The sequence below is a fragment of the Notamacropus eugenii genome, chromosome 4 (assembly GCF_028372415.1).
Source record: "Notamacropus eugenii isolate mMacEug1 chromosome 4, mMacEug1.pri_v2, whole genome shotgun sequence".
NCBI classification, from domain to species: domain Eukaryota; kingdom Metazoa; phylum Chordata; class Mammalia; order Diprotodontia; family Macropodidae; genus Notamacropus; species Notamacropus eugenii.
The window spans coordinates 234,123,693-234,136,345 of record NC_092875.1 but is presented as its reverse complement, the minus strand read 5'-3'; the positions used below and the strand labels follow the sequence as shown (position 1 = coordinate 234,136,345).

At 37.5% G+C, this 12,653-nt stretch overlaps 1 non-coding gene across 1 annotated transcript; it reads left to right on the top strand.

Moving 5' to 3' along the window:
• Positions 1-2,416: 2,416 nt before the first annotated feature.
• On the top strand, positions 2,417-2,519 carry LOC140502952 (U6 spliceosomal RNA). The gene has a single exon (XR_011966669.1). It is a non-coding gene; the product is annotated as a U6 spliceosomal RNA (small nuclear RNA).
• Positions 2,520-12,653: the final 10,134 nt, after the last annotated feature.

Below are 12,653 nucleotides of genomic sequence, written 5' to 3'. Positions count from 1 at the left end.
GTTCTCCCAGTTCCTCTTGGGGCTCTGTAATCCTTCACTGGTACAGTGTACCTCCCACTGAGTGTGTTTGATAACCATCACTGACTGCCCAGGCTGCCCTCCAAGAGAAGGAGGCCTGTAGAGAAGATAAGAGGGGATGTCTTTCAATGGTAAAGGAGCTAAATATTCCACAGGATGGGCCTGACTTGACCTGGCCTCTTTGAAAGTAAATAGGAAACTGGCTCTTTCTGTAGCTAGTAAAGTTGAATCCTCCCTTCAGGCGTCACTTCCCAGTCTTCTGTGCCATAAGTGAGGTCCATGTTCTAGGATTTTTTTTTGTTTTAAGAATCATAGAATTTCTTTTTTTCCATTTTAGCTTAATATTGCTGTTGACCAAAGTGCCTTTCAATCCACTGTCAATTAACTTGTGATCAGCTTTGTCTGAATAACTAACCCTGAACTGGAGCCCGTCAGTTATTTTTAGTCCAATATCATCCTGCCTCTTAATCTTTGTGTCTCAAAGTCCTGGTTATTAAATTGTCTTGATCTTTCTTCATCAACTATTTCATTAATGTTATTCATTCAGCTTTGATTTTTTTTTAATTTCCCTTTTCCAGAATCCATGCCCCAAATTATCTGCAGAAGCAGCATGATGCAGTGGAAAGAGTGCTACACTTGGTATCAGGAGAGACCTGTGTTCAAATCTTGCCTCTGTCACTTACTAGCTGCATAATAAAGGCAAGTCACTTAACCTCTCTGCCTCAGTATCATATCTATAGAATAAGGCTCATAATGCCTGCTGTATCTCTCACAGAGTACTTAGTTATGAGGCTCAGTGAGATAACATTTTGTAAAATTGAAGATATGTAAATGTTAGCTGTTATTATTTGAACTAAACACTGAGATAATTTTACTACCAGCTAGGTGGCATAGTGGACAGAGTGAGGGGCCTGGAGTCAGGAAGACCTGAATCCAAAACTGGCCTCAAATACTTACTAGCTGTGTGACCCTAGACAAGTAAACTTAACCATGTTTGCCTCAGTTTCCTCATCTGTAAAATGAGTTGAATGGCAAACCACTCCAATATCTTTGTGAAGAAAATCCCAAATCAGGTCACAAAGAGTGGGACACTACTGAACAGCAAATCCTACTAAATACTTAGACCACCAAATGATCTCTCATTTTATTCTCTCCACATCACCTTTTATTTTTCCTCCTTTATTCTCCTACTGCTCTCTGTTCTTTCCCATTGCTGTTCTCTCTCATCACCTCAGGCATCTCCCTTCTTCCTTGCCACCTAACTTCTTATTTGTGTCTGATGTCTCAGAGGCTGCCATAAGCACCAAGGCAGGAGAATCAGCAAAGCAAAGATTCCAAATGTGTGGATGACAAGATGTTTTTAATGGTTGTGCTCTGATTTAGAAAGTCAAAGTTGTCTTCTGCATCTCCAGTCTGTTCTTAATCTACTTGAAACAGTATTAAATTAAAAATTCATGAGTTAATCAATAAACGGGCTGTTTTATGACCATATTCCAACAACCACTGGCAATATGCCACTTTAATATAAGTTCTTGCAGCAGCTCACACATAGGTTTAATGTAATCCACAGGCAGTGGGCACTTATGGGGCACCAGGAAGATCATGAAATGATAGATCTATGGTTTAGAGGGGCCCTCTCATTTTACAGATGAGCAAACTGAGCTCCAAAAAGCTTAAGTGGTGACTTGTTCAAGGCCACATAGCTCATAAATGACAGTCAGAATTAAAACTCAGATTCTCCTTACACAATACCACAAAGATTCCTCAACCTGAAAATATCTCCCATACTTCAATCCCCAGAGTACTTGGATTTATGCCACTTAAGATTCATTTCTGGACATTAAATTTGCTCTTTTATTTCCCATCAAATGTAAAGTGCAAAGTTAAAATAAGTTTCCAGAAGAAAACCTTAGTTTTCTTTATGTTCCTGGGCACGACAGGTGAAAAGTAATGGGTACTTGATGTGGCAGGGAGTGTAGAGAGTAGGCAAGAAAGAGGGAAAGGGGGAGAAAAAAGAAGAGTGGGAGGCCTAGTGGTAGACAGCACAAACCACATCACCTGTTTTTGCCAAGCTTACTTTGCTCTAATGGATTCTGTTACCCTGTAAGTTATCAAATGGAAAAACACCCAAAATGATATCACACTTCCAGAAAAAGTCTCAAAGGGTCCCTGCTCTTCAAGAAGTAATAGTAATAACAACCATTTATATATCATTTTAAGGTTTACAATGCACTTTACAGATATTAATCCCTTTTATGCAAAAAACTGAAGGACTGGGAAAAACCACATGGTTGAGAATATGTGGCAAATTAAAAGCAGAGCCATGCACAAAATGCATCTGAAGGTACATTGGGGCTCTAAGATGAACTTGACATCTGTAGTAATGGAAAAGAAGCAATTGTTTCAGCAACACATATACCAAAATTGGAACAATACAGAGAAGATTAGCATGGCCCATGAACAAGGAAGACATGCAAATTCATGAAGCATTCCATTTCTTTCAAAAATATCAAGGGAATTAATGAAAAAAATGCAAAGGAAAGTGGTCTAACAGTATCAGATCTCAAACTATATTATAAAGTAGTAATCATCTGAACTGTTTAGTACTGGCTAAGGAATAGAGTGGTACATCAGTGGAATAGTTAAGATATACAAGACACAGCAGTAAATGACAATAGTAACCTACTTACTGTTTGATAAACCCAAAGACCTCTGATGATAGGATAAGAACTCACTATTTGGCGAAAACTGCTGGGAAAACTGTAAAATAATATGGCAAAAACTAAGTATAGACCAGCATCTTACACCATATACCAAGATAAGGTCAAAATGGGAACATGATTTAAACATAAAGGGTATCTATAAGCAAATTAGGAGAGCAAGGAATAGTTTATCTTTCAAATCTATGGAGAAGGGAAAAATTTATGGCCAAACAAGGGTAGAGAGCATTATAAAACATAAAATAAATCATTTTGATTATATTAAATTTTAAAAGGTTCATGCAAACAAAATTAATGCAACCAAGATTAGAAGAAAAGTAGAAAACTGGGAAATAATCTTCAGCAAGTGTCTCAGATAAAGGCCTCATTTCTAAAATAGATAGAGAACTGAGTCAAATTTATATGAATATAAGCCATTCCTCAATTGATAAGTAGTCAGAGGATATTAACAAGCAGTTTTCTGATGAAATAAAAGCTATCGATAATCATATGAAGAAATGTTCTAAATCACTTTTAATTAAAGAAATGCAAATTAAAATAACTCTGAGGTACCACTGCATACCTATCAGATTAAATGTGACAGAAAAGGAAAATTATAAATGTTGGAGACAATGTGAGAAAATTGGGACACTTGTACATTATGGATGGAGTTGTATCTGGATTGCAGTCTGGAACTATGCCCAAAGGGCAACCAAACTGTGCATACACTTTGATCCAGCAACACCACTACTAGGTCTGTATCCCAAAGAGATTATAAGAAAGGGAAAAGGATCTACATGCACAAAAATATTTATAGCAGCTCTTTTTGTGGTGGCCAAGAATTGGAAATTGAGTGGATACCCATCAAATGGGGAATAGTTGAACAAGTAGAGGTATATGAATGTAATGGAATACTATCTTGCAATGAGAAATGATGACCAGACTGACTTCAGAAAAACCTGGACAGACTTATATGAACTGATACAAAGTGAAATGAGCAGAACCAGGAGAATATTTTGCACAATTACAACAACATTGTGTGATGATTAACTATGAATGACTTAGCTCTTCTCAGCAATACCTTTAGCTAAGACAATTACAAAGGACTCATGATGGAAAATGCTATCCACATCCAGAGAAAGAACTATGGAGTCTGAATGCAGATCAAAGCATACTATTTTCTCGTTTTAAAAAAAAAAATTTCTTCTTTCTTGTGGTTTTTCCCTTTGATTCTAATTCTTCTTTACAACCTAACTAATATGGAAATATATGTAATATGATTGTACATGTATAGCCTGTATCAGATTGTGTACTGTCTTTGAGAGAGGGGAGCACAGGGAGGGAGAGAAATTTTATAACTCAAAATCTTGTAGAAGTGAATGCTGAAAACTAAAAACAAATAAATATTTTTTAAAAAAAGAAATAACTGAAGGATTCTGGGTGCAGATTGAAGCATACTATTTTCACTGTCTTAATTTTTTCATGGTTTTTTTTCTTTTGGTCTGTTTCTTCTTTTCCAATATGACTAATACAAAAATATGTTTTATACAGGTGCACATATATAACCTACATCAAATTGCTTACCATTTTAGGAAGAGAGGAAGGGAGAAAAGTAGGGAGAAAAATTTGGAACTCAAAGTTTTATAGAAGATGAATATTAAAAATTGTCTTTACATAGAATCAGAAAAAATAAAATACTATTTGAAATTTTTTAATTTACAAAAAGAAAAGAAGCTTTCTTTGGTTTAATTATAACTTCTAAACCATTTTAGAACTCTCTACAATGATAGCCAAAGTATAGGACTTTATTGAATGTTTATGAGTTACAAATGGATCATCAGAAACATTTTGAAGAATGTCAGAAAAACCATAGACTGATAAGAGCTGAAAAGGGCTTCAGAGATTTTTTATGGATGAGGAAATCCCTGATTCCTTCATAGGGAAAGAACAGCTTAGCACATTGGTCATATAGTTCCCATTTACTTACATGTCATTCTATTTTGTTTGCTACTTGGGGCACATTGCCATAATATCATGACATTTTAAATAACGTCAGTCTTGGAAAATTCAATGCAATAACTGGAAACAGAATAAGAGGTTACTTTAAGCAACTTTTGCTTATAAAATTGAAATATGCTGTAGTAGACAGAAGGAAGGATTTGGCGTCAGATTTAGGTCTGGATGCCAATACTATCCTGGTTCTTCTACTTACCAAATCATGTGATCTTCGGCAAGTCATACACCTCTCAAGACTTCCATTTCTTCATGTATACAAGGAGGAGGTTAAACTAGATAATTTCTAAGGGCCTTTCCAGCACTAAATCTATGCTCCTATCATTTGTTCTGATATTTTGTTTCAATTTTTAAAACAACCAGGTAAGTTGTTGGCTATGAAATAATTTTTCTTCTAATTATACACTAAAACATTTTTAATAAATAAGAACCTAATAAGGCTTTACTGTTATCATGCAGAGTCAGGGGAAGATAAAGAAAGAGAAGGAGGGAAGGAAAAAGAGAGATAGGGAAAAGAGAGAGAAAAGAGGGAGAAGAGGAGGAGCATAGAGAGAGGGAGAGAGAGAGCAGGAAGGTAAAGAAAGAGGAGGGAAGTAGAGAGAGAAGAGAGAGGGAAAGAATGAGAAGGAAGGAAGCAAGTGGGAGGGAGGGGAAACAGAGGGGTAGAAAAGAAAGAAAGAGCAGGGAGAGAGAAAGGAAGGATGGGGAGAGGAGGGAGAGAGAAAAGAAGAGAGAGAGAAACCACTAATTAGTTAACTTGACTAGTAGAAACATCTCCAGCAGTATCTTTTACATATTTTTAATTCTTAAACAGAGAAGCACACAAATGTCACTTCTACATGATAGAAACTTCTGCCTTTAAGTTCATCACTAAGGGGTTAGGACTTTCACCAGGCTCATAAATTCTCAGACTTCAAAAGAAATAAGGCAGAAAGAAACTAGGTACACATAGGACATCCTGCGACACACAACGGTTCAAGTAGTCCCAATATCCACTAGATGGCAGTAGAAAGCAAAAACAGCCCTTCCTCTCCCTTTCTCCAGAGAGTTTGAGGTTTGACTGCTCCACAATGTCTTAGAAATCAAAGGTTATTCCGAGTTACTCAGACAATTTCAGTCTGAAAGGTTATATGATGCTCCAGGCATGTTTTTGCCTATCTATTCCTGGCACATTCCTGGATTTCAGCTACATAACTTGCTGACAGACTGACATTTAAAATGAGAAAATCTCTCTGGCTGTTTCCTGGTAGCAGTGCAGATGAACTGCTGCTGCTGCAAGAAACCAAAGCCCTTGGAATGGCAGCCTGTGTTTATTCAAAACCACAGAATAAACATGAACCATTTAGCCCACGACTCTCCCCCTCACTGTGTACCATTAAAAAAAAATACTGTGGCCAGTTTTGCCTTATTCTCTCACAGTAACTGTTTCTACATCTATAATATAATTCTAATTGCTACAGAATTGCTGATCTGTTTCATTTCTTCTTACTCACCGTTAAGCTAAGCTGTTCTATTCAGGTGGAAGCCTTGGGGAAAACCATTTTCACTGTAAGAGTTGATAGCTGGTAAATAAAGAATTTATCACACAGCACCCACTCCTCCAAACTACACACAAAAAGGCTTAGTTACTTACAACATGATGTCATCTGAATGAAAGACCTTTGGAGGAAATTTTTAAAAATCAAATAGCATCTATTCATAATCATAATCCCTTGCTTTTAAATTATTATTTACAAATTGTGCTTATCTCTATTGTGCTGTTTTAGTCTCTGTTGGGTCATATTTGACACCTCCATGATTTCAACCACAAGGACATTCCCTTCATTGATACAGATCAGAATCCCATGTACATTTTAGAATAAGGTCTGGATGCCAATACTATCCTGGTTCTTCTACTTACCAAATCATGTGATCTTCGGCAAGTCACTACACCTCTCAAGACTTCCATTTCTTCATGTGTACAACGAGGAGGTTGAACTAGATGATTTCTAAGGACCTTTCCAGCACTAAATTTATCCTCCTATCATTTGTTCTGATATTTTGTTTCAATTTTTAAAATAACCAGGTAAGTTGTTGGCTATATAAAAATTCATTGTCTAATAGCCAACCCAATTGTGTTCTATCTTTTCAAATTCACCTAGGCTGGTCTTTAGAAAACAGGAATATAGTATTTCATAGGGTCTGTACCCAGACCTATCTTTGGTCAGACCCACTGGATACAAGAAGATTTGGTGGGAAAGAGAGACTAACCAATTGGAAAGGTCTTTCTCAGATTTCCAAGTTCTTTCCTTGACTGTCCTTGAGGCTCAAGGGGGTTGTGAATAAAGGAATTTTCTTTTTCAAGAGGAAATTTTTGATTCAATAGGAACTGAACCTGGGGCTAGAGCAAGAGAAAACAAAATCTGAGAATAGTTATTTTGGTTAGGGTTCCTGGTTCCTGGTTCCTGCAGCTCAGTTCAAATCCAGCCTAGACTGTGAGTGGGAAAGTGACCCTTATATGCCCATAGTTCCCAGAGAAAGGTTCCGCCTCAGTACAAGAGTCCTTGGCTCAGACCCAGGGTGTTCTAACCATGAATTCTACGTTTGTATGTATGTGTGTGTTTATGTATGTGTTTGTGTGTATGTGTGTGTGTACATACATCTGTGTGTGCTTGGTGGAGAGGAGGGGCTAAGAGGGTTCCTAGTATCTCACACCTCTGATGATAAAAGAGACTTTACAGCAGGGTAGGACCTGTCCTAGTTTGCACTTGCCTGACATAGTCTTTAAGAGTCTAGTTTCTCCTCCACATTAGAATGAAACATTGGAATTATTTTAGTTCAAGTCCATTCTGTCATTGGCTCACTAAAACATAATGAGAGAAAAAAAGAAACTAGGAAGTCCAACAGATGGCTAAATTTGATAAAATAAATATTCCCTTCCCAGTAACTACCCCTCCTTCAAAAGTCAGGTCCCATTCCAACCACAGGTTCTGGCTAAGCTCTAGGGATGACCTTGGAGTTTAGATCTTCTCTAGAAAAGCAGTTCTCAAATTTTCTGGTCTCAGGAGTCCTTTATAATCTTAAAAATTGAAGACTCCCCAAAAAGTTTTGTTTATGTGGACTATAGCTCTTAAAATTTACTATGTTAGAAATGACAACTGATAAATTTTAAATGTGTATTTATTTGCTTCAAAAACACATTAATATAAATACCTTTTCATGAAAAATATCTATATTTTCCAAAACAAAAGAAATCTAGCAAGAAGAGTGGCATTGTTTTAGATATGCTTGCAAATCTCTTCAACGTCAGACTTAATAGGAAACAGCTAGATTGTCACATCTGCTTCTCCATTCAGTTTGAGACATGTTGCTTTGATTAAGGTATATGAAGAAAATCTGGCCTCACAGAGATGTAGTTAGAAAGTAGAATATTTTAATAGGCAATAATAATAGTAATAATAGAATTGTTTTGAATTTATAGATCCCCCCACCCCGAAAGAGTCTTAGGACACCCTGTGGTTTGAAAACCACTGCTCTAGAATATTTCTAGGCCCATCAGAGAACCAGGATTCAAATCCTACTTCTTTCACCTGTGTGATTCTGGAAAAATCACTTGATTTCTCCAGGACAGTTTCATCATTTATAAATGAGGGGGGGAGGCGGGGAGGGAAGTAGATTAAATGAATTCTAAGATCCCATCCAGGTCTAAATCATTTTCAGTAAAAATTTTATATCATAAAGTGAGGTATACTTTCATTGGATACAATCTAGAATAATATTTCTTCATTGGGCTCCAATTTAAATCCTCTATTCCAATTGGGCCCATTTCCTCAAGTCCCCCAAACACTAGAAGCCTACTCTTCTTTTTCTACCTTTTCTTTGTTCCCATTGTTTTCCTCAACAGGCGTGCCTTCTCTTTTCTTTCCACTTACAGTAATACAACTCATTCTTTATATATATATCTTTTAATACAAACTCTTCAAGGCTCATTTCAAGTCTCTACTCCCTCCACAAAAACTGTTGTGACTGCTCTATATGTAGTCCTCTTTCTATATGTAGTCCCTTAAAGGTGGTTCAGAGAGATCTAAGAAATACTCCAAATCCCAATATGTAAGAGAGTGGATATTTCTCTCTGAAGGCAGAAGAAATACTGTTCTTTTGTACAAATGTTAATACCCACAGAACAGAAACAGTTTGAACAAGTTAGTTTCTGCTTGTCAATGCTTGTATGTGCTACATGTATAATTAAACTATAATAAAACTGGTTGGACTAGATGGTCTCTAAGGTTCCTTTCAACTCTAAAAACTCTCATCACCTCACCATCAAAAAACAAAAAAGGATTGTGCATCCCACTTAGAAAATTAATTCTTGAAGTTTTCTGCAGTGAAAATGTATGTGCATTGAATCTAATTTTCCTTATAAACCTGAATATATGTGTGTGTGTATATATGCATATATATACACATATATGTTGTTTTCTTAGGGGAATACATTATAAAGATAATATAATAAGAAAACAGTAAAATATAAAATCACATATTTGGAAGAAGATAATTTTATGAAATAATATTTTTAAATGTTCAAACATAAAATATTAAATGCAAAATAGCTAGAATGATTTCTGTTGGACACACTAACCAAATTCAACTCTAGTACTTTCTCATGGGCTGGGAGTGACTGCACTGTCAAAGGCTATGGTAACATAGCACAAGGTCTGACAGCAACTACCAGTCAGAAGGGTTCTGAGGATGGAGCCATTGATAGGCAACATGCCTATTATCCCAGGACCAGTCCAATTGCAAATAGATTCCTCAGTGGGGGTTAGCCTCCAGATGGTGAATTATTTTGGGCATAGCAATTCATAAAACTGTCAACTAAAATGTAGAAGATCCATGATTTGTGTTAGTAAAGGGAAATCATGTACTTTGGGGGGGAAAGGAAATTTCATAGACCTAGAATTCACCAAGAAAACTCCCTCATTTTACAAATGAGGAAAGTGAGACCCAGAGTGATTAAATGACTTGCCCAGTGTCATACAGGTAGTAAACACCAAAGCCTGAATTTAAACCCATGTTCTCAGACTCCAAAGTCAGTGGATTTTATAACAAACCAGGTTTTTGGAATACACAAGGCTCAAAAGTCATTCGATAGTTTTGTCAAGCCCCTTCCCCTGCTATTATATAACTGTGTACCTTATAGTCTACGCTCCATCTCTCCCTCCCTTTATCCCCCCCACAAAAAGGGGGAATGTGGGTTCACACAGATCAAGTTCAATTAAGTAGACCTTGAATTGGTAATGCTTCCAGTATGGAGTAAACCCACAGGGAAATCTCTAAAGCAAGGTTTAGGTACATTTTGTGTCTAGGGTTTCCCCATAAATAAATAACATGGTCCATTCCATAAAGATGCTCAGTATATGACAAGTGAATGAAGTATGAGGCAGCTTTTATTTCCTCCATCACAGAAACTTCATAGTATCTCACAGGTGCATGTGAAAAAATCCAGGAAACATAAAACACTCATAGAGGCCATTACACCAATTATTCTCCCCCTTGGAAGGAAAATATGCTTTGAACAACTCCTCAACAAATATATCCCACTTACTTCAGACCTTCGCTGTAAACAAGTCACATCAATTATCATGGAGCATTGACAACATCCACATTTCCTGCCCACTCCTCCCAGGGCTTTAATCTTTCAGCCACAGGATTTCCTGTTTTAATGAAATGCCCCTTTTGGGTATCAGGTACCTGACTCTCCAAATCTGATAGTCTTGAACTCAGAATTACCCAGAAGGTAACCACCAAGGCCAGAAATATCCATTCCCAGAATCATACTCTGACATGTTCAAAAAAAGGAAACAAAAGAGGGAAGAAAGAAGTCAGGAACTGGGAAGCCCAGGAACTCCAGACTTATGCTTACTTGGGCAACCACAGGGTACCCTTATGTACTTCCCCTCTAGGCTGACACTTTTTTTCTATAGGTAGTGTGGTTAAATAGGAAAAAAATACTTTTCTTTCAACCTCAAAACTGTTATTGCACTCCCATCTGGAAGTCCAAGGAAGTCCACTAAAAGCAAAGAGGCAAAAGACATGGAGCCTTTTCACTCCACATTCATTGAAGCTAGTTCCTCCAACAAGAGTCTGTCTTCTCTGCATTTCAGCCTCCAACATCTTTGAGGTGGCCCCTGCCACCAGGGACCAATCAGAAGAGTTCTCTGTGGATTATGAAGCAACGACCAAAACCCAAAATTACAAAGTATTATAGTTTTCCAAGGAATCTATGTTTCAATGGGTATAGATATTGATTGCCAGGGAGTACACGCTGGCATCTGACGGAAACCAGGTATTCAAAAAGATAGAGGTCAGGAGAGAGAGAGGAAGGAAGGAAGTAAATAAAGAAGCTTTGGTCCTTTGTGCAACTTTTTTTTTCTTTTTTTTGGTTACCAAAAGCAAATACTTCTGCAGCACTTGTTTGCAATTACAACACACATGAATCAAAAGATGTTAAAATAGGTCAGATTTTGTCTGTAGATATTAGGCTTTTAAAAGTACAACTTATGAAAGGAAATAAACACCTTTTAAGAACAGAAAATTTTGGATTATAAATCAGTTCTCTCACACAGATAAATATCAGGGAAAAGAGAAAGTGGCTTCTAGCCTGGTTCTCAGACAGGGAAAGTTCACCAAGGCTCCATTTTGAAAGCCTGCTATACCCTAAAGCTCTGTGCTCTGTTCTCTTCTCTCTGTATTTTCTCTGTTGATGATCTCATCATCTGTCACCAGTTCAATTATTTCCTCTTTATGCAGATGATTCTCAAATCTAAATATACTGCTTTAATGTCTTTTATATGGAGTTTCGATCCAGCCCCATATTGGACATCTTCACTTCAAATGACCAAAAGAGAGTGTATGTTTCCTAAACTTGCCTCTGCTACAAACTTCTTGATTTCTGCTGATGGTACCATCACATCTCCAGTTTTACAAGTTCTCTCTCTCTGTCTCTCTGTCTCTCTCTGTCTCTGTCTCTGTCTCTGTGTCTCTCTCTGTCTCTCTCAATTAGGATAAAATACAAAATTATTAATCTACAATTTAAAAACCTGCACTATCTGACTACCTACCTACCTTTCCAGTATTACTTCTTATTACTCCTCTTCATACACTTTCTTTTCAGATCAAACTGGCCTGCTAGTTCAAGTAATATGAGTCTGGCATACTAGCATGCTAACCCCAGCAACTTGCCAAGATAATGTATCTGGAAGACCAGAGAACACTAGGGACAATCTTGATGGCATGTAAGGGAAATGCCTTGGAGAGATTGGAGCACACATAAACATTAAGTAGCTGTTTCAGTTGGCCTACCATGGAACTTTTTAGCATCTTCTAAAGGGCCAAAGTCAGCTTCAGCCTTATCTTCATGGAAATTTTTGGGTCATCCCCTGAGCAACTACTTAAAGAAGCCTATTCACTGAATGGGTGTATCTCACTCAAAGTAAGAATGCTATAAGACCTTAACCTGAAAGGGCCAGGGTCTCCCATTGCATCCTAGGCCATCTCCAGTCATCCTGATGAATATCAGGCCACTGGACCCAGATGGCTCAGGAGAAGAAAGTGAGGTTGGTGACCTTGCACAGCCCTCCCTCACTCAAATCAAAGTCAACTGCAAGTCACGTCATCTTGATGTCATAGTCCTCTTTGAGAACAAACAACCCGTTTGGAGGAGTGATGTGACCACTTCACTCACAATACCCAATCAGACACTACGCTGTAAAGGGAAGGAGAAAGGAGCCTTTCTTCCCCTCTGAATTCATTTGATATCCTCAAGAAATAGGGGTAACTTTGACCCATTTGCTCATTCTTTCCTAAGTGCAGGGAGTAGAGTCCTGATCCAAACTGGACCTGTAAGTTATGGAAACTCAGGAGTCAGAATCCTGACTGGATTTT